The sequence below is a fragment of the Mauremys mutica genome, chromosome 2, assembly GCF_020497125.1.
Source record: "Mauremys mutica isolate MM-2020 ecotype Southern chromosome 2, ASM2049712v1, whole genome shotgun sequence".
NCBI lineage: Eukaryota > Metazoa > Chordata > Testudines > Geoemydidae > Mauremys > Mauremys mutica.
This window is the reverse complement of record NC_059073.1, coordinates 105,464,100-105,487,719: the sequence shown is the minus strand read 5'-3', so window position 1 is coordinate 105,487,719 and position 23,620 is coordinate 105,464,100.

Below are 23,620 nucleotides of genomic sequence, written 5' to 3'. Positions count from 1 at the left end.
TATCTCCATTGCAGTATTTTAACATATAAAACTTAACATCATATCCACTAATAGAACACACTATCTTTTTATAATGTGATCAATTTGAGTTCCTGTTGGGACCATAAATTGGAATTTCCTGATATTTGTGCATTTAAAACCTCAATTACAGCACTATATTCCACAGTTTTGCGTTGAATACATAACAGATGTTTATATTGAGATGAATGCTTTGTGGAGCCAGAACTGTCATCAGACCTCTCATAATCACATTTTCACCTATGCATATGGTGTACACCTGTGGCTTGATGGAAATGTTCTCTGTTGCAATGTGGGAGGTTCAAAGTTAACCGTGTATTTTTATTCCCTTATGTTTTTTTTCAGTCACCCTTGACAAGGCTGTTATATGTTTTTATATATTTTTTGTCTAGCACGTAAAACAAATACAGGAATACAAGAGTGAACAGTGGCCATTTTAATACTAATAGACTTCAGTGTAATGTGCAGAAAAATATATGTTTTGTCTCTAATATGATTTACAATTTTAAAAGTATAATTTAAATGTATGTTGGAGCAGAACAGGACAAGGCCTAAGGAAATGTCATAAGACAGAGGATGATTTTACTGCTGAATATATACAAAAGCACAATAGGAAAATCAAATCCAGAATACAAAGTTAGAGGTATATAGTACACATGTGGGATTTTATGTTTATATATTTTTGTAAAACAAATAGACCTTGAAATGTGCTGGTAGGAAACCTCAATGCTCAATTTTTCATTCTCCATTCACAGACACACCCAATTCACTGTTAGGGATTCTGCGTAGTATATTCCAACAGGCAATTTTCTATATAAAAATATCTATAATTAGAAAAGCTACAAAAAGCAATTTAGAACACTTTGTCCCACCAATTCTGCCCTTACAAGGGTACAACACGTGACTTCATTAGGACTTATCCCCATGTGAGGGCTGAATTGAGCCTGGAGCTGGCTGCAAAGGGAAACTGAATAGGATTTACTAGTTAATGTCTCTTTGAAGTCAGCTTTTAGTAAAGAGGGTCCTGCAGAAAGAAACTGACTAATTTTAGTTAGGTTGTACCCAAAGCATGGGTCCAAACCTATACACATGGAAGATTTATCTTTGCTGCAAGCACTCTTACCTGCTACCTGCTGTGGTGCATTAGGTAGCTGCTTATGCCTAAAACTAGCCTTGGTGAAGCGATACATACAGATGGGTAGTTAATGCTCAAGTCAGTTTCCCTGTACAGGACACAGCACAGCATACGGAGTACTTCAATATGCAAAGAAGAAAAAGATATGAGAAGACAAGGGGAGACAATTCTGAAGAAAAAAAAGAGAGAAAGGAAACAAAGGAAAGACTGAAAGAAAAGACAAAAAGTAAGAAGAATTGAGAGACGCAGGAACAAAGACTGGAAAGAGGAAAATACAGAGGTGGATGACCCTCAGTCTCCTGCTCAGTCTACTGACACCTTCTCTGAAGCACTATTGCTCATAGTTGCTGGAACTATTGGTCCTGGGGATGCTGCTGCTGCACCCCCTGGCTTGAAGTGGGTTCCATCATATACAAAGTTTACAGTTTGGTTCAATGACTCTCAGCACCCTCACTATACAAATTGTTCCAGCACTTTTGCTATTTCTCCCAGTGAAATGGGTTCTGAGTTGAATTTGGAAACAACTGGAGCAGCAATACCACCAGCTTCACCTAGGTCATGAATGGAGTTAGAGGAGGCCCTGCCATTAATAAATGATGAGGTCCTGGTGTATTCCTGTTATGAGTTTTGAAACTGCATCCTGTGCTGTTGATATTTTTCCAACAGGAGTATTTTTGTCTTGATGTTCTTGACCATGGGGCTAATGCAAATGCCACTGCAGTCAATAGATTTTGGATCAGGTCCCATGTGCACAGACAGAAGCATTATTACCCACAGCTTATGAAGTAAGATTATAGTTTGGTTGGTACCAAGAACACTAACTACTTTTGTTTCCAGTTACAGTAAACATCTCTTTGCCTTGATGCAAATCACAGTAAATTGTTTAATATAGCCCATCTTATCTAAAATAGGCTTTTTGTACAAACTCCCCATTTATTATTTTACAGTATCCAAAAATGTGCTAGGTCCTTTACAGTACAAACCAGTGCAGGATTTTAAGGTCGTACAATCAAAATTCATACAAGACACAATGAAGGGACAACAAAAAAGTGGAGTGAGGCATAGAGGGAATATTTGAATAATTATATGCCCAGTTGTATTTACATACTAGAGTAAAATTAACTAAATAATAAAATAGTTCATGAATAAGAGACATTTGCATACAGAAAGTTTGTGTGCTGTATGTTGGTTGTTAGCCAAAATAGAGCTACACACATTTTCTTCAGTGCAGATCTCAGAAGTTTACAAGCAAGTTGTCAATTTCCCCCAATTACATGAAATACATCTCTGTAAGTGAAATTGCTTCAGTCCCACTCTAAAACTTTTTAAATGATTATGTAGGGAGGTTTGCTTGTCAGGGTTAGCTAGTAAAATGCATTCTGTGCTCTTAAGCTTCTTTTGTGTATGAACAGTTGCGCTAGGGGAAAAACACATTTACTAAAGTCATCTCTTTCAAAAGGAAATCTTACAATGACGTCTTAATAGCATGGTTTTATATGGCAGAGCAAATTTGGTCTATCCCCAGAGGCATAACAAAATTTGATAAAGTCAGGCTCTCTTTGATGGTGCTTATCTGTTTGGTATTTAATTTGCAACTTGTTATCCATTATTCATGATGTTTGCCAACTACTGCTCTGTTTTTCATATATAGTCAAATTAACTTTTTTATTAGAACATGCATGGGAAGAAACAAACTGATATAAAATCTTTTGTAATTTAAAACCCAATCTTTGGGCCTAATCTCATGGGCAGGGAACACCGAATGCACAGCAGTAAGTTCCAAACAATACTCCTCATCCTGAATGGAAAAAAAAATAAAGAGACATACCTGGGTCCTTATCTTAAGCCCAATAAAAATTGATAAATGGACATTTATTTCAATGGGCTTTGGGTTGGACAATTGCATATTTGGCTGCAGGAAAGGTTACCATCTGTGGATGGCTCCTCAGAGGGAGAAGACCACTCCCATAGTGATTTGGTGCAGCTTTCACCATTCACTAATCCTAAATCTTCAGAACTGTTGCCAAAGGTGTAGGTCTGTCAGCAAAATAGCTGTACATTAATATAGGTTTGGCAATGAATATGATCTTGTATATTATGTATTTTGGTGTTATTGTAGCACTGATGTTTGGCAGGTTTGTACTCTAGGAGTTAGTGCTGAGAAAGTAGTACCAAAATTCTGGGAAGGAAGGCTTGGAAGAAGGAAACATTAAGTTAAAAAAGCCTCGCAACAACATCTCTTACATGAGACTGTTTGCAGAGGTTGGTAAACCAACCATCACAGGTAATCACTACATCACGGGGCAGATGTCTGCTTCAAGCCATATGTTTGTTGTAGGAGTTCCATGACCTATGGCTATATGGTGCCCTGTGAATTCATCAGACTGGTGACTTCTGTAACTTATGAAGCCACTTGAGTCAGGCTCCAGACTTGGCAGCTCTGGAGGAATATGGAAGCCAACAACAAATGTGTTGTTCTAGTCTGGAGCTGATGTTAACTACTGGCAGTCCCAATGGCAGCATAACAGTCAATTTTGGATTATCCCTCTTTAGGTTATGACACACATCCTCTTCTTCTACTCTACATGCCACAGTTTCCTTTTACACAGGTTTTATTAAGCACAGGCTGTGTAAGAGCTGAGCAATTGCTGAAAGACCAAATAAGGCATATGCAGTAGCCATTGGTTCATTGAGTATCTCACCAGCAAAGCAGAAATGGCGAGCAAAAAGTCGTCTTCTGCAAGGAGTAGACCTACACATGCTAGTAGAGGACTAAGCCTTAACAGTTAGATTTATCACCTTTTCTTTGACCATTTGTATTTTAAATTCTACACAATAAATGAATGCTTAGGAGGACATTATTTATTATTAAGTATTAATTATTATTATTGTTATTATTTATCTAGTGCCAAATGTATGCTACAGTGATCACAATTAAAAGTTTATTTCTTTCTGAAAGAAACTATTGTCTGAAGGATATTTATTATTCTTAAAAGAGGGGATACTGCTGGCACTGGTAAAAAAATGAAAGTTTTTCAAATGCACCCGGTGTAGGTGTGTCAGGAAGTTTCTTCCCCAGAGAAACCCTAGCCCTGGGCCAGACCCCTGCACTCATCTGGGGCTCTTCCCTGCAATGTCTGGTGTTCCACCAGGCCAGGCATTCCACTCATAAGAGGCTGAGCCTTCTGATTGAGCCCTGGCCAGTCTGCCCTTTCCAGGGTTGTCAATGAACAGAAAAGGGGAATTAGTACAAATGAATTATCCCTCCACTGTGTTAAGATTCTCCTCCTTCAGAGATCCCTTCTGAAGGTGTGGTACCAATTTGGTTCACAGGCAAATATAGGGGAATATCCCCCTCTAAAGATGAGTCAACATTGCCCCCCCATTCTTCAGGGAGGGGCTACTGTGCAGCAGCCTTCTTCAGGGAGGAGCTCCTGCCTTCAGTCACCCTTCCCTCCAGGAGCTGAAGACTGGAGGTCTGCTCTTCACTGTGGTCAGCCACCAAATATGTTGGTTCCCCCTTTTAAGCTCCTCCCTCCAGGGCTGACATCTCTCAGAGATATGGCAGGGCAGGACCACCTAAACCCATATTAAACTCATAAACCTTATGTTGCCCAGTGCAGGGTTTGTATACCTCATCACAGGGTGTTTTACCATCAAATATGTCCATCCTCAAAAGAGTTTACAATCTAACAAGACAACATATAAACTAAGGATTAGGAGGGGGGAGTCATAATATTTAGCATGTCTTGTTAGTTTCGCTATTTTTCTTCCCTTGGTCGTTATCCATTTTATTGTTATGTTAAAAGATCCTAAAGTCACCATTTAACACATTGCTGATGTTTAAATACTTTGGATGAAACTCTCATTATGTCTAACCAGTAGTTAAGAGGATTGTGTGTTTGGGGCTGGAGGAAGGGGAGCGGGGAGAAAACCCTTCCTGGGGAAGTCAAACCTTTACTGACATTTCTTTGTATTGCAAAGCAGCTGTGGAAAAGGAAGGCTGATGCACAGACTGATCTTTGGAGGCAATGTGGTCCTAGGTACCAGTCAGCCGCTGTACTAGATGACTGGAGGATAGCTAACGTAACAGCGATTTTTTTTAAAAAGCCTGAGGCAAATCTGGCAATTGCAGGCCAGTAAGCCTAACTTCAGTACCAGGCTGTGGCTACACTTACACTTCAAAGCACTGCTGCGGTAGCGCTGCCGCGGCAGCGCTTTGAAGCGCTAAGTGTAGTCAAAGCGCCAGCGCTGGGAGAGCTTTCCCAGCTCTCCCAGCGCTGTCCGTACTCCACCTCCCTGTGGGGAATAACGGACAGCTCTGGGAGCCGCGCTCCAAGCGCTGGGGCTTTGACCACACTGGCGCTTTGCAGCGCCGCAATTTGCAGCGCTGGAGAGGGTGTGTTTTCACACCCTGCTGCAGCGCTGCAAATTTGTAAGTGTAGCCAAGCCCCCAGACAAACTGGTTGAAATGATAGGCCTCAAAATTTGCTATCCTTGGCAAAGGAGCAACATTAACACTTTTAGTAGTATACATGCACACCGATTTTGTGCATGCGCAACCAGATATGAGTGCACAAAACATGACTGTAAATATATTCCCTTGTGCTCATGTCATGGCTCCCAAGGTGTATCATCAGCAGATATTAAACCCAGAGAAAGAAATCTTGGCATACCGAAATCAATGGGAGTTTTACCATCGGCTTCAGCGTGGTCAGGATTTCACCCAGGAACTCTAGCTCCAATCCACAGATTTCTCCCACTTGAGCTAAAGGATTAAGGGCCAGATTTTTCAAGGTATTTAGGAGTCTGTGTGGATCTTTAGGTGCCTAAATACTTTTAAAATCCGTTAAATCCATTAGCTGCATGCAGGTGCAAGCAGCTGTTCTCTGTGGATCAGCCACAGAGAAGATGATCACAAACACAAAAAGCAGAGCTATGTCGGTGTGCACACGCTTGCACAGAGCTATTTAAGGAAAGTTGCAGATATGGTTCAATCAATATCAGTCACAGAAGTATTAATTCAGTTAGTCTTGGTTCTTTTTCAGAATGGGCTGCATGCTAGCAGGTTTCTGGTACCTTTGGAAAAATCTCTGGAAAATTTCCTTACATGTACATTTCCCTTATTACCAGCCCACCCAAACCCTTAAACTTACTAAAAGAAACACATTTATTTCACCTGACGTTGACAGTAAAGGCAATTCTAAATGGTTTATGAACTACTCAGTTTTTAGCCTTTACCCATAATTTGTGTTTTTCCCAGATTGAAGAAAACCCTGGTTTTTTGCATATCTCAAAGATAACCAAATATTTTTAGAGATGATCAGACATCCACTGGTTAGATCCTAATGTAGATACATTAAAAATGGTATTTTTTTGCCATGACATTCATTATGTACAGTGTTAGTATTAGTAGGACACATGAACAAAGGAACAAAGCATGACCAAAATTTGAACTCACATCCCTTGTTAAGTTTATTTTTCAGCCATTGCAAAGGTTTCTCCTGTATTTACATAAAGGAGAGAGCCATTCTTATCTTCAAATGTAAATTTCTCAACTCTCCATCTGCTTTGTTAAAAAAAATTGCTGTAAATCTAAATAAAAGGTCTTTGCTGGTTGCCCTGATAGTTTAACCAAACTTATGCTACTATTCTAATGAGAATAGAAGAAGTAATTGCCTGCATTTACCTTACCTGGTTTTGCAATGTACTGCTGATATCTCCTGTAATCCCAGGATTACTGGGACTCTTCTTACATCTACACAAGAAACCCAAATGGATTTTCTTCCCTCAGTCTTTTCTAGACTATGATGTCTTAATCAGTGGTGTTTCTAGTTAGGGCTTGGATTGATTTGTTCTGCTTTCACTGTAGAGATGAAAGACCTTCATTGTATATAGTGCATTTAAAACCAACAACACAGCAGCTTATTAAAATGCCCACGTCTCATAACTGTTGCTAGATTGCAACATTAAAGTTGTCATCTGTTTTTTTGATAAACTTGACAAGAAGCTCACATCTCTTGTATGAACAGATTCTTTCCATATAACAAATAATACTGCATGTTAGACCCAATATAAACACGCATTACTTACGCTGCCCAGATTGACTGTCACCTGCATGCCACTAGGTTGCAAATTGTTTGCAATTAGAGCATCTATTAATAAACATAGGAGAACTCTGTTCAGGTGGAGCTGGTGAGTAAATTGAGGGTGAAATTAAATTACAGAGAACAGATTTTGATTACAGGTTAACCTGTTTTTTTATGAGACAAGTGCAATATAACAATCATATTTTTGATAATATCAAAGCAGTTATCTAAGCAACTGCTACCGGATTTTCCTGGAAAGTAAAGACAGTTCCCATCTCCCCCACTATCATATTGAAAATGAATGCTGTTTAAATATAGCAGATAAAATTAAATCAAGGCATTGGGATGCTAAGTTAAAAAATAAAAGCATATGGAGTTAAAATCATATTGACAGCAGCGTGGCAAAGTTATAAGTTAATATTAATAGGTACTGAAGTCAATGCAATTCTATCAACTAAGAGCAAAATTTGTCCAATCAAATCTAAATGGGAATGTGAAAGATATGTAATTACATGAAAATTACAATACATTTTTTATAGGTTTGAAATTTAATGCAAATCTCACATTCTCACTTTAGCAGCCAACTAAGTATTTTTGACCTTGTAAATTTTATGTTCTGATTAGAATAGGGTGAATGTGGCAAACCTTTTTTTTTTCTCCAAATATACATTCAGATGTTTGACTGCACGATATGATTATTCCAGCAAATGAGTTTGTTTGCATGTATGTTTCCCAAAACATCAAACTTTAAGCTAATATTAACCATGGAAAGACAATTTTGATTTGTCAGTTGTTTCATTAGTAGTGAGTGGTGCAGCTAGCAAGTCAAGTTGTAAGAAACAGAGATTTATTAACCATACAGTAACTCCTCATTTAAAGTTGTCCTGGTTAATGTTGTTTCATTGCTGATGAATTAAGGAACATGCTTGTTTAAAGTTGTGCAATGCTCCCTTATAATACTGTTTGGCAGCCGCCTGCTTTGTCCACAGCTTGCAGAAAGAGCAGCCTGTTGGAGCTTTCTGGTGGGGGCTTGGAACCAGGGTGGACCAGAAGCCTCCCATTCGCTCCCTCCTCCCTTAAGTTCCCTGTGCAGCAGCCACCCAGGAGGCTATCAATTGCCGGGCAGTTCAGCTGTCACTGCCCCATGCTGCTCCTGTCCTCTGCCTTGGAGCTGCTCCTGGGAGCCTCTTGCTTTCCGTGCAAGGGGTGGGGGGGAAGAGGGTGCTAGTGTCAGGGTGTCCCTCCCCCCTGCTCCTGCCCAACGCTTACCCCGTCTCCATAGAGCGGGTGGGGGAGACACGACAGGGCTCAGGACGGAGGGAGTTTGTTGGCAGTAGCTGCTGTCTCAACTTGCTGATCTACTTAAAAAGACAATGTATTTAGAGTGGGGTCCGTGTACTTAAAGGGGCAATGTGCATCTCTCTCACACACACAGAGTGTGTGTCTCTGTCTCTGTCTGCCATGCTGTCTCCCCTCCCTCCATTTGTGCTGCCTTGTAGAGTGTGAGGCTACATTAACAATGTGTTAACCTTTGAGGGCTCAGCTGTTCTAGTTCCTCATTTAGCAGTAAGGCATTCCCTGGGATATATCCCACCCTCTTCCACCCTCAGACTTCACCACCTCAACCAAACTTCACAATCATCATTGCTGTGTACAGTATTAAATTGTTTTAAACAAACTTATACTGTGTATGTTTGTATATATACCAGTCTTTTGTCTGATGAAAAAAATTTCCCTGGAACCTAACCCCCCCTATTTAAATTAATTCTTATGGGGAAATAGGTTTCACTTAACATCGTTTCACTTAAAGTCACATTTTCCAAGAGCACAACTACAACATTAAGCGAGGAGTTACTGTACTAGTGCTAATTCTCCTCACACACCAGAATAAACCAGTAGTAGCAATGTTAAAGTCAATGGAGGTACACCTGTGTAAAAAAGCAGTGTAAAGTCAGAGAAGAAACAGGCTCACTGAGAAGCTAGTGTCACATCCTGTTTATCTCCAAGCAATACCCAAGAATAAGACATGAATTTCTGAGCCTCTAGTCCCACACCAGTCTTTGACCCTCCTAAAACTTGACCCTATTTCTCCAATTCCAATAACAACACAGTAATTTTGCTTTATATCTCCTCATACTATAACTCACATCAGGCCTGACACAGTCATTGCCTAACATACTGTTGTCATAATATATATCTCACAGGTGTCATGTAAAGTGTCATAAAGTATCACATGTAAACCCACAATTACCACGTTCTTACCAACAGTCATAAGAAAAAAGAATCATCCGACTTGGATACCCCACAGAGACTGAAAGCACACTCTTGATCATTATATTGATTGCTTTAGGGAAAAAATGGACAGTGAAATCCTTAACAAATATCACATCCACCACAACCTCTCCACCACCAAGAGGACAGCTATATAGTCCCTGAAATCCAACCAGCAGGCAAAGGGGGTGCCATCATAGTCCTCAACCATGATAACTATGTTAACGAGGCCAATCGAAAACTCTGACACCTCCTACCATAAAGAACTCAAGATCATAGAACCATAGAAGACTAGGTTTGGAAGAGACCGCAGGAGATCATCTAGTCCAATCCCTTGCTCAAAGCAGAACCAACCCCTACTAAATCATCCCAACCAGGGCTTTGTTAAGCCGGGCCTTAAAAACCTCTATGGATGGAGATTCCACCACCTCCGTAGGTAATCCATTCCAGTGCTTCACCACCCTCCTAGAGAAAGTTTTTTTACTAATATCCAACCTAGACCTCCCCCACTGCAACTTGAGACCATTGTTCCTTGTTCTGTCATCTGCCACCACTGAGAACAGCCTGACTCCATCCTCTTTGGAACCCCCCTTCAGGTAGTTGAAGGCTGCTATCAAATACCCCCCTCACTCTTCTCTTCTGCAGACTAAATAAGCCCAGTTCCCTCAGCATCTCCTCATAAGTCATGTGCTCCTGCCCCCTAATCATTTTCGCTGCCCTCCACTGGACTCGCTCCAATTTGTCCACATCCTTTCTGTAGTGGGAGGCCCAAAACTAAACACAATACTCCAGATGTGGCCTCACCAGTGCTAAATACAGGGGAGTAATCACTTCCCTAGATTTGCTGGCAATGCTCCTACTAATGCAGCCCAGTACGCCATTAGCCACTGTTGACTCATATCCAGCTTCTCGTCCACTGTAATCCCCAGGTCCTCTTCTGAAGAACTGCCGCTTAGCAAGCTGGTCCCCAGCCTGAAGCAGTGCATGGGATTCTTCTGTCCTAAGTGCAGAACTCTGCACTTGTCCTTGCTGAACCTCATCAGATTTCTTTTGGACCAATCCTCCAATTTGTCTAGGTCACTCTGTACCCTATCCCTACCCTCCAGTTTATCTACCTCTCCCCCCAGCTTAGTGTCATCCACGAACTTGCTAAGGGTGCAATCCATCCCTTCATCCAGATCATTAATGAAGATGTTGAACAAAACCGGCCCCAGGACCGACCCTTGGGGCACTCAGCTTGATACTGTCTGCCAACTAGACATCAAGCCATTGATCACTACCCATTGAGCCCAATGATCTAGCCAGCTTTCTATCCACTTTATAGTCCATTCATCCAATCCATACTTCTTTAACTTGCTGGCAAGAATAATGTGGGAGATAGTATAAAAAGCTTTGCTAAAGTTAAGGTATATCACATCCACTGCTTTCCCCATATCCACAGAGGCAGTTATCTCATCATAGAAGGCAATCAAGTTGGTCAGGCATGATTTGCCCTTGGTGAATCCATGTTGACTGTTCCTGATCACCTTCCTCTCCTCCAAGTGCTTCAAAAGATCTCCCCTTACACATCACCATTTACCAGTAATTTAAGGTTATCATCAAATCCTTCCCCATACAACTCCAAGAGAAATTCTACAACCTAATTGCCCCAAAACCTGGACCTTCTACATGCTTCCCAAGATACACAAAAAAGAGAACCCAGGCAGATCCATCATATATGGCTACAGCACTCTTACTGAAGGAAACCATCCTCAAACCACTCACCATACAAAGGGCCAGCTTTCTGGGGACACAACTGACTTTCTCCAGAAGCTATACAAAACTATCAACCTCCCTCATATTACCCTCCTTGCCACCAAGGATGTCACCTCCCTTTACACCAACATCCCCCACAACAACGGTATCACTGCCTGCCTCAAATATTTACAAGACAATGGACAAATTCAGATATCTACCCCAATACAACCTCAAACCGATCCATTTCATCCTCACCCATAACAATTTTATATTCAACAACAAACACTTTGTCAAACCATGGGAAATGTCCTGGGTTTTAGGATAGCTATCCAATATGCCAACCTCTTAATGAGCCACCTTAAAGAAGAATTTCTGGACAAATGTACCATGAAACCAATTATATATCTGCGATACACTGATGATATTTTCATCCTGTGGGCAGACAAACTTAACTCCTATATAAATTTCCACCACAATTTCAACAACCACAACCATTACATTCTCTCTTGTACACTCCCACACTAGTATCCACTTACTGGACATCACAATCAGCTTAAGCAATGGAACCCTAGACAACTATATCCAAAAAACCCATGGATCACCACACCTACCTTCACATATGCAGTAACCATCCAAAACACACCAACAAATCTGTTATTTACAGCCAGGCATTCAGCTACCATAGAATATAGTCTGAAGAGAAAGTCCGGGATATGTACCTTAAAACAGCCTCCACCAAATAAGGACACTCCACCAGAGAAGTAGATCTTGTCATGGACTGGGCCATCCAAATACCCCAAAGGAACCTTCTTTAATACAGAAATAAAATCCCCTCCGACTTCACAGAAAGAGCTGTCATCTACCATCCCACACTGGAATCCATATGAGGTATAATCAAACAACTACAACCTGTACTCTATGGGGACCACATCCTGAAAGAAATCTTTCCTGAACTCCCACTTCTGGCCTTCAAATAACCCCCCCAACCTCACCAAGCTGATCATCAGAAGCAAGCTCTGCACAGACTAGGACACACTAACTCAAAGTGGCACCAGACCCTGCCGGAACAACAGATGCAAACCTGCAGACATATCTCCACTGATACAAAGATCAACATCCTCCAGAACACATCTTTCAACATCTATGGGTTCTTCACATGCCTGTCAATCACAACATGCCGCATAACAACTATGTGGGTGAAACCAGACAATCACTATGATCTCAAATGAACTCAGAGAGCAAAACGATAAAAGACAAAAACATCCTGTCACTTATGGGTGAAGACTTTTTAGAAAGTGATCACTCTATCTGACCTCTCAGTTCTCATCCTCAAAGGAAACCTGCACAACACTGATGATCCTGGAAGCTTCAAATCATAACTTTGCTAAAAATCACTGACTGAATAGAGACACTGGATTTATGGCTTCTTACATCATTCCATGACACAACTAACCTTCTCCCCAGCTTTTTTCCTTTCCCCCTATGACTGGAGAGATGTTATTGGGCGACTGCATCTTGTACGATCCCTTGAAATATGTATTTAGTACTTATGCTAAACAATCTGTTCCACCTTGTATTTAGTTGTGACACTCTTAAGTACCTTTCTGAGACCTGAAGAAAAGTTCTGTGTAAGCACAAAAGCTTGTCTCTCTCACCAAACAGAAAAAGGCCCAATAAAAGATATTATCTTGCCCAAGTTGTCTGTGTAAACTGGTGACCTGCTGACCCCCCCCCCACCAAATCACTACATGAGGTATGTATAGATTGCATACAAAGAGTTAAAGGAATATGCTGGAAATATGTTTTTAAGCTATGTTTGGGAAGCAGCACATAATCCTCTGCCTGCTCTAGAAAAAGGAATGTCTGACTCTTGTTCACTGGCCAAGACCAGTGGAAGTACATTTACATATAGTGTGATGAGGTGTACCAGAGCCCCTGCTGAAAGCTGCAGGGTCCCAAAACACCCTTCCCCAGAAAGGAGCAGTATAGATGTCCTCCAGAATGCCTACAGTAGCTGCAGGGGGAAGCAGCTGATCACAGAGGTTGCAGGGAGCAGCCAATCAGATAGGATACAGGGTCATATAAAAGGAGCTGTAGAGCTAGAGACAGTCAGTTGCTGCCTAAGGCCAGAGGAGCAAGAGTGGTGTTCCTGGCTGGCTGAAAGAGCAGCAGAACTGCTCTGTCCAAGAAAAGACAGGGACTAGGGGAGCAAGAAGGAACTCTTGACTGGGACTGAGTACAAGACTTCTGCTCTACTGTAAGGGTGAAGCATTTGAGGATGTGCTGGGGCCCAAGGAACAGAAATGCAGTTTTGTTAAAGGGACGCAGTGAGTGATTGCTATTTGTAGGGTTTCTTGGCTGAGATCTGGAGTACGGGGCAGGTCCAGGTCCCCCGCATTAGTCACCAGGGAAGTGGCCTAAATATTGAACTGTGATACACCCCTGGAAGGAGAACTGAACTGTTACTGGCCTAGCTGGAGAGCTGGGGCCAGAAAGAGCGAAGAATCTCCAGGGAGGAAGTCGTGGGGACAGGGCCCCACACCAGGGTCTAGGGACTATTTGAAGCCTAGCCCAGAAGGGGCTGTGGAACTGAATAAGGACTGAGTACAGGGAGGGCTTTGGGAAGACAGACTAATGGAGGGGTACTGGAATAGGTCTCTGTTGGATTGTTTACCCCAGAAGGGGTTTGTTTGTGTTTTACATACTGATTGTGTGGGACATAGCTGAAGGGCTGCTTCACGGAAGACCTACCACAATTAGAGAGAGTGCAAACACACAGTTGACCAGGGGGTGCTTGAGACAGGTGAGTGCCACTCTGTTACAATAAGGTAAACAAAGCTAACAAGTGGGAGAGAAAACTGCTTAATGATCACACCAGAAGACAGAATCTGTACCCCAGGAAACCTTCCTGGTTCTTGAAACAGAGGCAAGAGACTTTGGGTCGTATGGGTGGGAGAAGAGACATCTGAGTTATCCTTTTCTTCATGGATGATAGAGTATAGCACTCACTGAACTTATAAAAGCTGGATCCTTTTGGCCTGGAAGACAAGAATTGCTGGAGACTTAATGTAAGTGAGAAACCTGCTTAGACACAGATTTTAATTAAGTTTTAGTCACTAGGCAATGTGTTTTGTTTTGTTTGTAATCATACCTGTCTCTTTTATTCTTGCTTAGTATTATTTCAATTTCTGTTATTTGTTAATGAACTTATTCTTGTTTTATTACAAAACCATCTCAGTGCTGTGTATTAAATTGAGGGATAAGTCCTCAGCTAGCCAAACAGATTGGTGTGCATTCTGTCTCTTTGGAGGCAGCGAATTTAGCAACATCTGTGAGTGTCCACGAGAGGGATTGGACCCTACAGAGAGACGTCTCTGGAGCTAATTGGGCTCACTGATTGTTACCTGCAATGCAAGATTTGGACTGACATTCCTGAAGAGTTTGCTGGCAAGGCAGACAATCTGGTATGTCAGGGAGCTGCCACACAGCTTAGCAGCAGCAACGTTCTCACTTGCTGAGGCTGAGAGGGGTAAAGCGGGGACTATCCAAGAAAGATGTCACAATATCTAAGGTTTACTTGAGGGTTCATCACTATAGTATCTAAGTACTGAATAAGTAAATTAGATCTGCCTGTTGATTGGAAGACTCTGCTCTACACTCCTCTCAGATGCTAGGAAGATCTGCTTTGACTTTTGTTTTTTAATTTCCTCCTCCCGCTTGGCTTTAGTTCACAAACATGGGGGTGCCCTTAATGCAGTCAGATTTTGGATTAGTCTAACTGTGAACATTTTGGACTAGAAACTTGACTAAAGCACTCATTCAGGAAATTGCTTAAGCATGTACATACCTTTAAGGATGTAAGTAGTTGCCTGAAAGTAAAAGCCTCTGAGGCCCACTTATCCAGTCCGAGAATGGAGACCTGTCTTTTAACCAATGTATCCCATGAAAACAGCTTGAATTTCAAAGACTCACAATGAACTCCTCTAACGCAAGCTACCAAAAATTATTTGCAGAAATTGTTCAGTGAATAATTTCGAACCTTTGCGATTAGTTCAATGAAAAGCTCAGTCTGCTCATGGGGAATTCGTGAAAAGAAAGTAAAGTGCATTTCACTGAAATGGTTATTCATTATTAGCTTAGCTTTTTTTGTTCTGTGGTCAGTCCAAGATGATAGATGCGTGGGACTTCACTGTTAGTGTAAGTTAAGATTCTACCATTCTTATTCATGTTGAGTAGCATCTTAATCTGCAATAGTTCCACTGCCTAAGGTGCTAGTCAGCTTGAATGAGTATGGCAGAATCTGGCCCTAGTCCTTGGCACCAACTTGCTTGTTCCTTTTACTCTTGGAATAGCTTTGCCCCTATGGGGAGCATTAAGGCAGGATTCATCGACCCACAATGTGTGGCTACATTGGAATAGTGAGGAATGCAACACCAGAAAGTGTTGGGATTTGACATTGGGAGTGAAAGGAGCCAGGAGCACGGGAGCACTTTACTTGTTCCTGGGATTTAGTTGGGTTGGATCTGAGTCCCACTTAGGCTTACAATACTACTGGACATTTCACTTAAAGAGAGGTATTTTTCAAAGGTCTTTATTTTGTTCATTGATTACATTCATCCCCCCCCAAAATGAAGGTGTTTGTGTTTTTACCCAAATTTTTAATCACTTTCCCCCACTTTTAATCTTAATGCCCAGGGAGAAAAAACATTAAAAAAATATTTTTTGCCTCTAATAGATTTTAAGTTCATCCATCACCACTCCAATGTTCTAACTTTTCTGTATTTTAGATGTATTGGGGTTTGCTGCTTAGCCAGTGGGGGTGTCTCACAAAGAGTGGTCTGCCTGGTACTACAGCACACAGATGCTACCGATGCTTTCCAAAGCCTCCATAAACTTTAGATAACAAGTGTTTTTCTGCCATACTGGGTGATAGGGGCAGGGGCTAGAGATTTGCACAGGATCAAATGCCATCATTTTCACAACAGTAGATTTCACTGGTTCCAAGCTTGCTGCAGTTTCCTTTTTATTGCAAATACATCAAATTGTCTCTGATATATCTAGCATGTCAAGGCTGAAGAAGGTTCACACATCAGATGCTGACTTTCAGGGGGTGTTTTGAGAAGAGGGGGGAAGTTGACATAAGGTGCAAACAGTCATTCAGAAGCACTTAACCTCTACCATTTTTATGAGACTACTGTTTTTTAAACAGGCAATGGGGAAATAGCATAGTGGCATCAAAAGATGTGGCAGTATGCTCCTCTAACTTAGTTCACTTGCTTTTAGTGGATCTGCAGCTTGATTGCTCTGTAGATGTCCTTCTACTACCCTTCTAACAACAACCTGTTTATCCTGCAGCTGCATGTTCTCTTGTCCCAGAGATCCACTGGCAATTAATGGTTTATTTTATGTTCTCATTAAAACCAAATTTTACTGAAACTTGGAATTTGATTTTTTTTGGTCCTAATAACTTTTGTGTTCTTGTACCTAAATCAAACTTCATGACTCACACAAAAGATGAAAAACTTTTCAATATTTTTGCGAAAAAGTGTAATTGTCAATTCCACCAGATTCACAGCATGTGGAACAATTTTTGTTTGTAAAGCTGGATTTAAAATTGGCATTTTGTGACTTTTAATGTCCGATATCTTTTCTCCCCGTCTTTCTCAGTCTACCTTTCAGCTGCCCATATGAGTGCAGGTTTGGCTCTGACAACCACATATAAGGAAAAAATTACTTTTTATATGACTTCGTTAACAGAGAGGAAGAGATCAGTGTCACTATCTATTTCAACAACTTCTTTGGTTACTGAGATGGTAGAATATGAGATTTCCATTGATTTGATAGTATGAATTTTATGCTAAAAATTAAATTTAGGCTCTTTCTTTGTAACAACTAATATATTCAGGCAGACAATGAAGAGCAAACTGTAAGTGTGATGTATACAAAGTCAGAGAAAGGGTGTTGATGAAAATTTCAGTAAAGCATAGGAGATTCTTCTGTTTTACTGTAATTCTTTTTTTTTGCCAACTTCCTATATAATCCGATTTACATCTGTCAAAGTATATCGAAAAGGAAAGCCTACAAATAGCAATAAAAAGGCAAAACCCTAAAGCAGATTTGACAAAGCTAGGGTGGTCATTTGCAGCTATATTTTCTATATACAGCTGGCTAGGGAGGGCATATCTGGAGTTCAAGGCTTCAAGGAAAAATATGATTGTTTTTCCGCTGTCTGATATGAATCCATCTTTCCCTCCCACCGCCTCCTTTCCCTGTTGAGAATAGGAAGCTATATCCTTGAAATGAAGATATATCTCATGATAGGTGCAAAAGGAAAAGGCAACTAACAGTTTAAAGACTGTTTCCTGGAAAAACTGTTTTACTAAACATACATGACATGACCAAAATTACTTTCCCCCTCTCTCTTTATTAATCTGTTAATTACCTAAAGTCTTTGTATAGGGTAGTGTCCCAAAGAGGAAATATTTATGAGGAATCTAGTTGACAGCATCAATAGGAGAATCCATTCATCATACATTCTGGGCTAAACAATATTAGTGTAACATGGTATCACATTGATGCTAGCTCTCTGTCCTAGGCTCCTTCATACACTCAAAAAAAGGAGAAAGACAACACCACAGAGAAGAAAGAAAGGTATCATTATTAAACTTGAATGAGAGCGGAAGCTTGTTGGTTATTCTCAGCGTCCTATTTCACTCCTTGTTTTCATTTCATTTAATAAAAATGCCGGCTGATGGCTGCTCCCAAGATTAAGAAACAAAAACAGCGTAACACTTAATTACTCCTAATTTCTTCTTTTCTGTAAATCTGAGGCTGATAGGGTCAAATTTATTAGCATCTATTCTCTCTCTTCTGTGCCCCCCTCCTGCACTTTACAGCTAAGACGTCTGAAGCTCAGAAACTCACATTTCTTAACTTCTTCTGCCCTTCCCTTTTGACAAAAGTAATCCTGTTACCACAAAAGTAAAATCTGAAATGAATAAGGCAGACAAGGAGTTTCCTAGCAGAACCAGGGACAAAGTGAATATATAATACATTCTTGATATGATCATAGAGCTCAAGGCCTATTAGATCATCTAGTCTGACCTCCTGTATGGCACAAGCCATTAAATGTCACCGTTACCCCCAGTATTGAGACCAATAACTCGTGTCTGACTAAAGCATAACTCGTGTTTCAACTAAAGCATATCTTCCAAAAAGCCATCCAATCTTATCTGAAGACCATCAAGAGTTGGAAAATCATCACTTCCCTTGATAATTTGTTACAATGGTGAATCACCTACACTGTTAGAAATAAACACATATTGCTAATTTGAATTTGTCTGGCTTCAGCTTCTAGTTATAGTTCTTGATATGTCTTTCTTTGCTCAAAGAGCCCTTTAGCACACAGTTTTAAAATATATTAACACATAAAATAGATTAAGGGTATAAATATAGGCAATGAGGAACAAAGTCTAAGCAGCTAATCAATTCAATGAACACTCCCTCACTGCAGGGATTTTACCATGCCAAGATCATCCTTGTGTGGAAGCTAGAGCTCTGCAAAATGTTTGCAATAAAATCTGAAAACATGCTGTAAGCAAGCATGGCCATCCCTCCTGGTCTATCTGTAAGGGAGGCTATAGTCCTTGCAGTCATGCCCTTAGCACTGCAAACAATTGGGGGAGGAGGGGAATTAGCAGTCTATAAAGCTCAGGCCTCTTGACCCAGGTGGAGCACCCACAGTCAGGGCTCTGGCTTACAGTCGGGGCAGAGCAACAAAGTGTCTATGAGCCCCAGCGCTCAGTAAGGGTGAGGCAGCAAAGTGTTAGGGGCTCTGGCTTATGGTCAGGGCAGAACTACAAGATCTATAAGCCTGGACCCTCCGTCAGGGCAGGGCAGCAAATAGATAGGGGGCTCTGGACTGCAGTCAGGGCAGAGCGGTAAGGCAGTTTAGGGGCTCAGGCAGGGGTGAGCACCAAACAGTCTAGCCTCCTAGCGCAGCAGACAGCGGACCACCACAGGCCTCCTGGCCTAAGGTGGGGAGGCTGCCACACCAGGGGTGGGATGGTATGGGGTAGTGAAATAATACCCATAATACAAGAACTAGGGGTCACCAAATGAAATTAATAGGCAGCAGGTTTAAAACAAATAAAAGGAAGTTCTTCTTCACGCAGTGCACAGTCAACTTGTGGAACTCCTTACCTGAGGAGGTTGTGAAGGCTAGGACTATAACAATGTTTAAAAGGGGACTGGATAAATTCATGGTGGCTAAGTCCATAAATGGCTATTAGCCAGAATGGGTAAGAATGGTGTCCCTAGCCTCTGTTCGTCAGAGGATGGAGATGGATGGCAGGAGAGAGATCACTTGATCATTGCCTGTTAGATTCACTCCCTAGTAAAGTAGTCTGCCACTGGATCAGTGGGGATCCCTCCACAACACATAGACCTAGTGTTAGGCCAACACTCAACCAGACGGTAGTCTTGTTTCCTTGCATGCAGTGGATATCTTCCATCTCCCGGGGTCAGTGGTCAGTAACAGCTCCAACAGTTCGTCTGCATCTTGGTCGGGTGGCAGCCCCGGAAGCTCTGGCCAGTCCCCATGGCACCAGTGGTCCTCCTCCGTGTCCGGCTCCAGCAGAGGGGGGAGAGGTGTCTGTCTCCCTTGCCCAAATGAGCTGCAGGGCCTGTCTTTTATACTTCCACTTCCTGTTCCACCCCTCAGCTTCTGGAGGGGCGGGTGGGCGTGGCTTTCCTGGCTTTGCAGCCCAAGAGGCAGGTTGTGGTCCCTCCTGGTCTATTTCTGAGGGAGGCTACACCTCCTCACTACACATTCCCAAATTGCCTGGTTTCAGGCTACACTGAAATCTCATCTCTCAGGCCAGATAACCAATCCCTCAATGAACCTGAGTCCAACCTGATGTCAAGTGAAAAAAAGGTCAAATTTATAGTTTCATGTTAAAAAAAAGGCATGCAAACCAGTGGTTTCACATGATATTATTATTATTTAATTTTCAGTAGTGTCCTTGGCCTTCCCCATGGATTAAGCCTTGATGTGGCAGGAAGGCTTGTGGGACCATAACTTCTAGTAGGGTCACCTATGCCAGACAAGTTGAAGGGTAGGTTCCATACTAGAGGCAGTCCACCTTGGTAGTGGGTAGGGATGGGGGCTAAGAAGCCGCTCCTGTAAATAACAAAGTTGTTACACAAACCTGCAATACTGCTCTATTCAAAACACTCAATCCAACTCAAATCTATTCAAATAGACCTAGATGAGCGATGATGATGAAAAGTGACCAAACCTGCAAGGAAGTGACTCTGCTGATGAATTGGCTCTTTCCTAAATCCATTACCAAAATTGGTACATGGAGTGTGCAGAAATTACGTAAGCCTGGTAAAACTGTCCAAGTAATAACAGAAATAAGGATGTTATAACCTATTATGACCTTTGGTAGATCTAGCATAATGTCCCATCTTGTGCCAAGAGCTGGTGCCAGATTCTTCAAAGGGAATGAACAGAACAGGGCAATGTATTGAGTCATCCATCCTCTGTTGTCCAGTCCCAGCTTCTGGCAGTCAGATGCTTAGGGTCACCCAAAGCATAGGATTGCATCCGTGACCATCTTGGCTAATAGCCATTGATGGAGCTATCCTCCATTAACTTATCTAATTCTTTTTTGAATCCCGGTTGACTGTGCATTGTGTGAAGAAGTACTCCTTTATGTTTATTTTAAACTTGCTATCTATAAATTTCATTGTGTGACCCCTGGTTCCTGTGTTATGCGATAGGGTAAATAATAATTTTTTCTCCACACCACTCATGATTTTAGAGACATCTATCATATCCCCCTTAGTCATCTCTTTTCTGAACTGAACAGTCCCAGTCTTTTTAGTCTCTTCTCAAATGGAAGCCTTTCCACACCACTAATCATTTTCTTGCCCTTCTCTGTCTTTTTTCCAATTCTAATATATCTCTTTTGAGATGGGTCAACCAGAACTGCACGCAGTATTCAAGATGTAGCTGTAGCATGGATTTATATAGTGGCATTATGATATTTTGTCTGTTATCTATCCCTTTCCTAATGGTTCCTAACACTGTTAGTATTTTTTTTGCTGCTGCTGCACATTGAGGGGATGTTTCAAAGAACTATCCAGGATGTCTCCAGAATCTCTTTCTTGAGTGGTAACAGCTAATTTAGAACCCATCATTTTATATGTATAGTTGGGATTATGTTTTCCAATGTGCATTACTTTTCATATATCAACACTGAATGTCATATGCCATTTTGTTGCCCAGTCACCCAGTTTTGGAAGATCCCTTTGCAGTTTGCTTTGAACTTAAGTAATTAATCTTAAGTAATTTTGAATCATCTGCAAACTTTGCCACCTCACGGTTTACCCCTTTTCCAGACCATTTATGAATATACTGAACTACACTGGTCCCAGTACAGATCCTTAGGGAACCCCACTATTTACCTCTCTCCACCATGAAAACTGACCATTTATTTCTACCCTTTGTTTCCTATCTTTTAACCAGTTACTGATCCATGAGAGGACCTTCCCTCTTTTATATCATGTCTGCTTACTTTGCTGAAGAGCCTTTCATGAGTGATCTTGTCAAAAGCTTTCTGAAAGTCCAAGTACACTATATCTACTGGATTATCTGTTACCACATGTTTATTGATCCCCTCAAAGAATTCTAATACATCGATGAGGCATGCTTTCCCTTTACAAAAGCTGTGTTGAGTCTTCCCCAACATATCATATTTATCTATGTGTCTGGTAATTCTGTTGTTTACTATAGTTTAAACCAATTGCCCTGGTACTGATGTTAGGCTTACTGGCTTCTAATTTCCAGGATCATCTCTGCAGCTTTTTTAAAAAATGATGCTACATTAGCTATCTGCTAGCCTTCTGGTACAGAGACTGATTTAAGCTTGAGGTTAGATACCATTAGTAGTTCTGCAATTTAATATCTGAGTTGCTTCAGAACATTCAGGTGAATATCATGTGGACTTGATGACTCCTATTTAATTTACCATTTGTTCCAAACCATCCTCTACTGACACTTCAATTTAGGACAGAGCCTCTGATTTGTCACCTAAAAAGAATGACTCAGATGTGGGAATCTCCCTCACATCCTCCGCAGTGAAGACTGATGCAAAGACTTCATTTAACTTCTCTGCAATGGCCTTGTCTTCTTTGGATGTTCCATCCAGTAGCCCCACTGATTTTTTGGCAGGCTTCCTCTTTCTGATATAAAATAGACAGATATAAACTAGATATACTAGGTGTAAGTGAGATTGGTACCATCAGGACAAATAACTTTGTCAACTGAATAGATCCTTCAATATTCTGGGCTATCAAATGCCTAGGATACACAGGCATGGCATGTGTCTGATACTACCAAAAAGGGCAACCAAAAGCCCGATAGAATGGACACTAGTTTCATAAAGGACTCTAACAGTACAATTTACACCCAAGTTCTAGAAAGTGTCCATTATTCAATGCAATGCTACAACAAATCAAGCTAGCCAAGAGGAAAAAGAAAACATTTACATGCAGTTAGAGAACATAATAGACAAGATACCAAAATGTCCTACTAGTAATTGGGGATATGAATGCTAAAGTACGGAGCAACAATGCTGGCAGGAAAATAATAATGGGGAAACAAAGATTCAGTGAAATGAACAAAAAATGTGAAATGTTTGTTGATTTTTATGGCATATATGCCCTGGTCATTGGAGGAACTAACTTCCCTCACTGTACTATTCATAGGATAACTTGAAGGTCACCAGATCACAAAACAGGGAACCAAACTGACCATCTAACAATTGGGCACAAATGGAGAAGAAGTTTAGCAGATATGTATAGCAGGAACAGGGCAGAAGTGAGAACTGACCACACACTAGTAATAGCTAAAGTGAAAATAAAAATAAGAACAAAGAATAAATCTGAATAACAGAGATGCCCATGTTATAACATCATCATACTAAAACAGATGAAAACACAACAGGAGTTTTAGAATTGTGCTAGCAAATAGATACCAGGTGCTTGAAGATGAAGATAATAGACCAGCAGAAGTCAAATGGGAATGGGTAAAGGAGAACGTTAATAAATTGTATAGTCAATTTCTTGACCACACTTTGGTTCATTATGGAATATACTCATGAGACCAAATAATCAATGTCAGCCATGTTTATTGCTATGAGCCAATAATCATATAGCCCAGGAAAAATGTTCTATACAATACCAGTCTCTGCAAAGCCATCTCCTGCCATGTTATTACATTCTCCTTATGTAAAAGGTGTGCTCTCAGAGTTATGCTCCTAAAGCCATCTTTTTATACCCAACTTGTTTACAAGTACAAGGT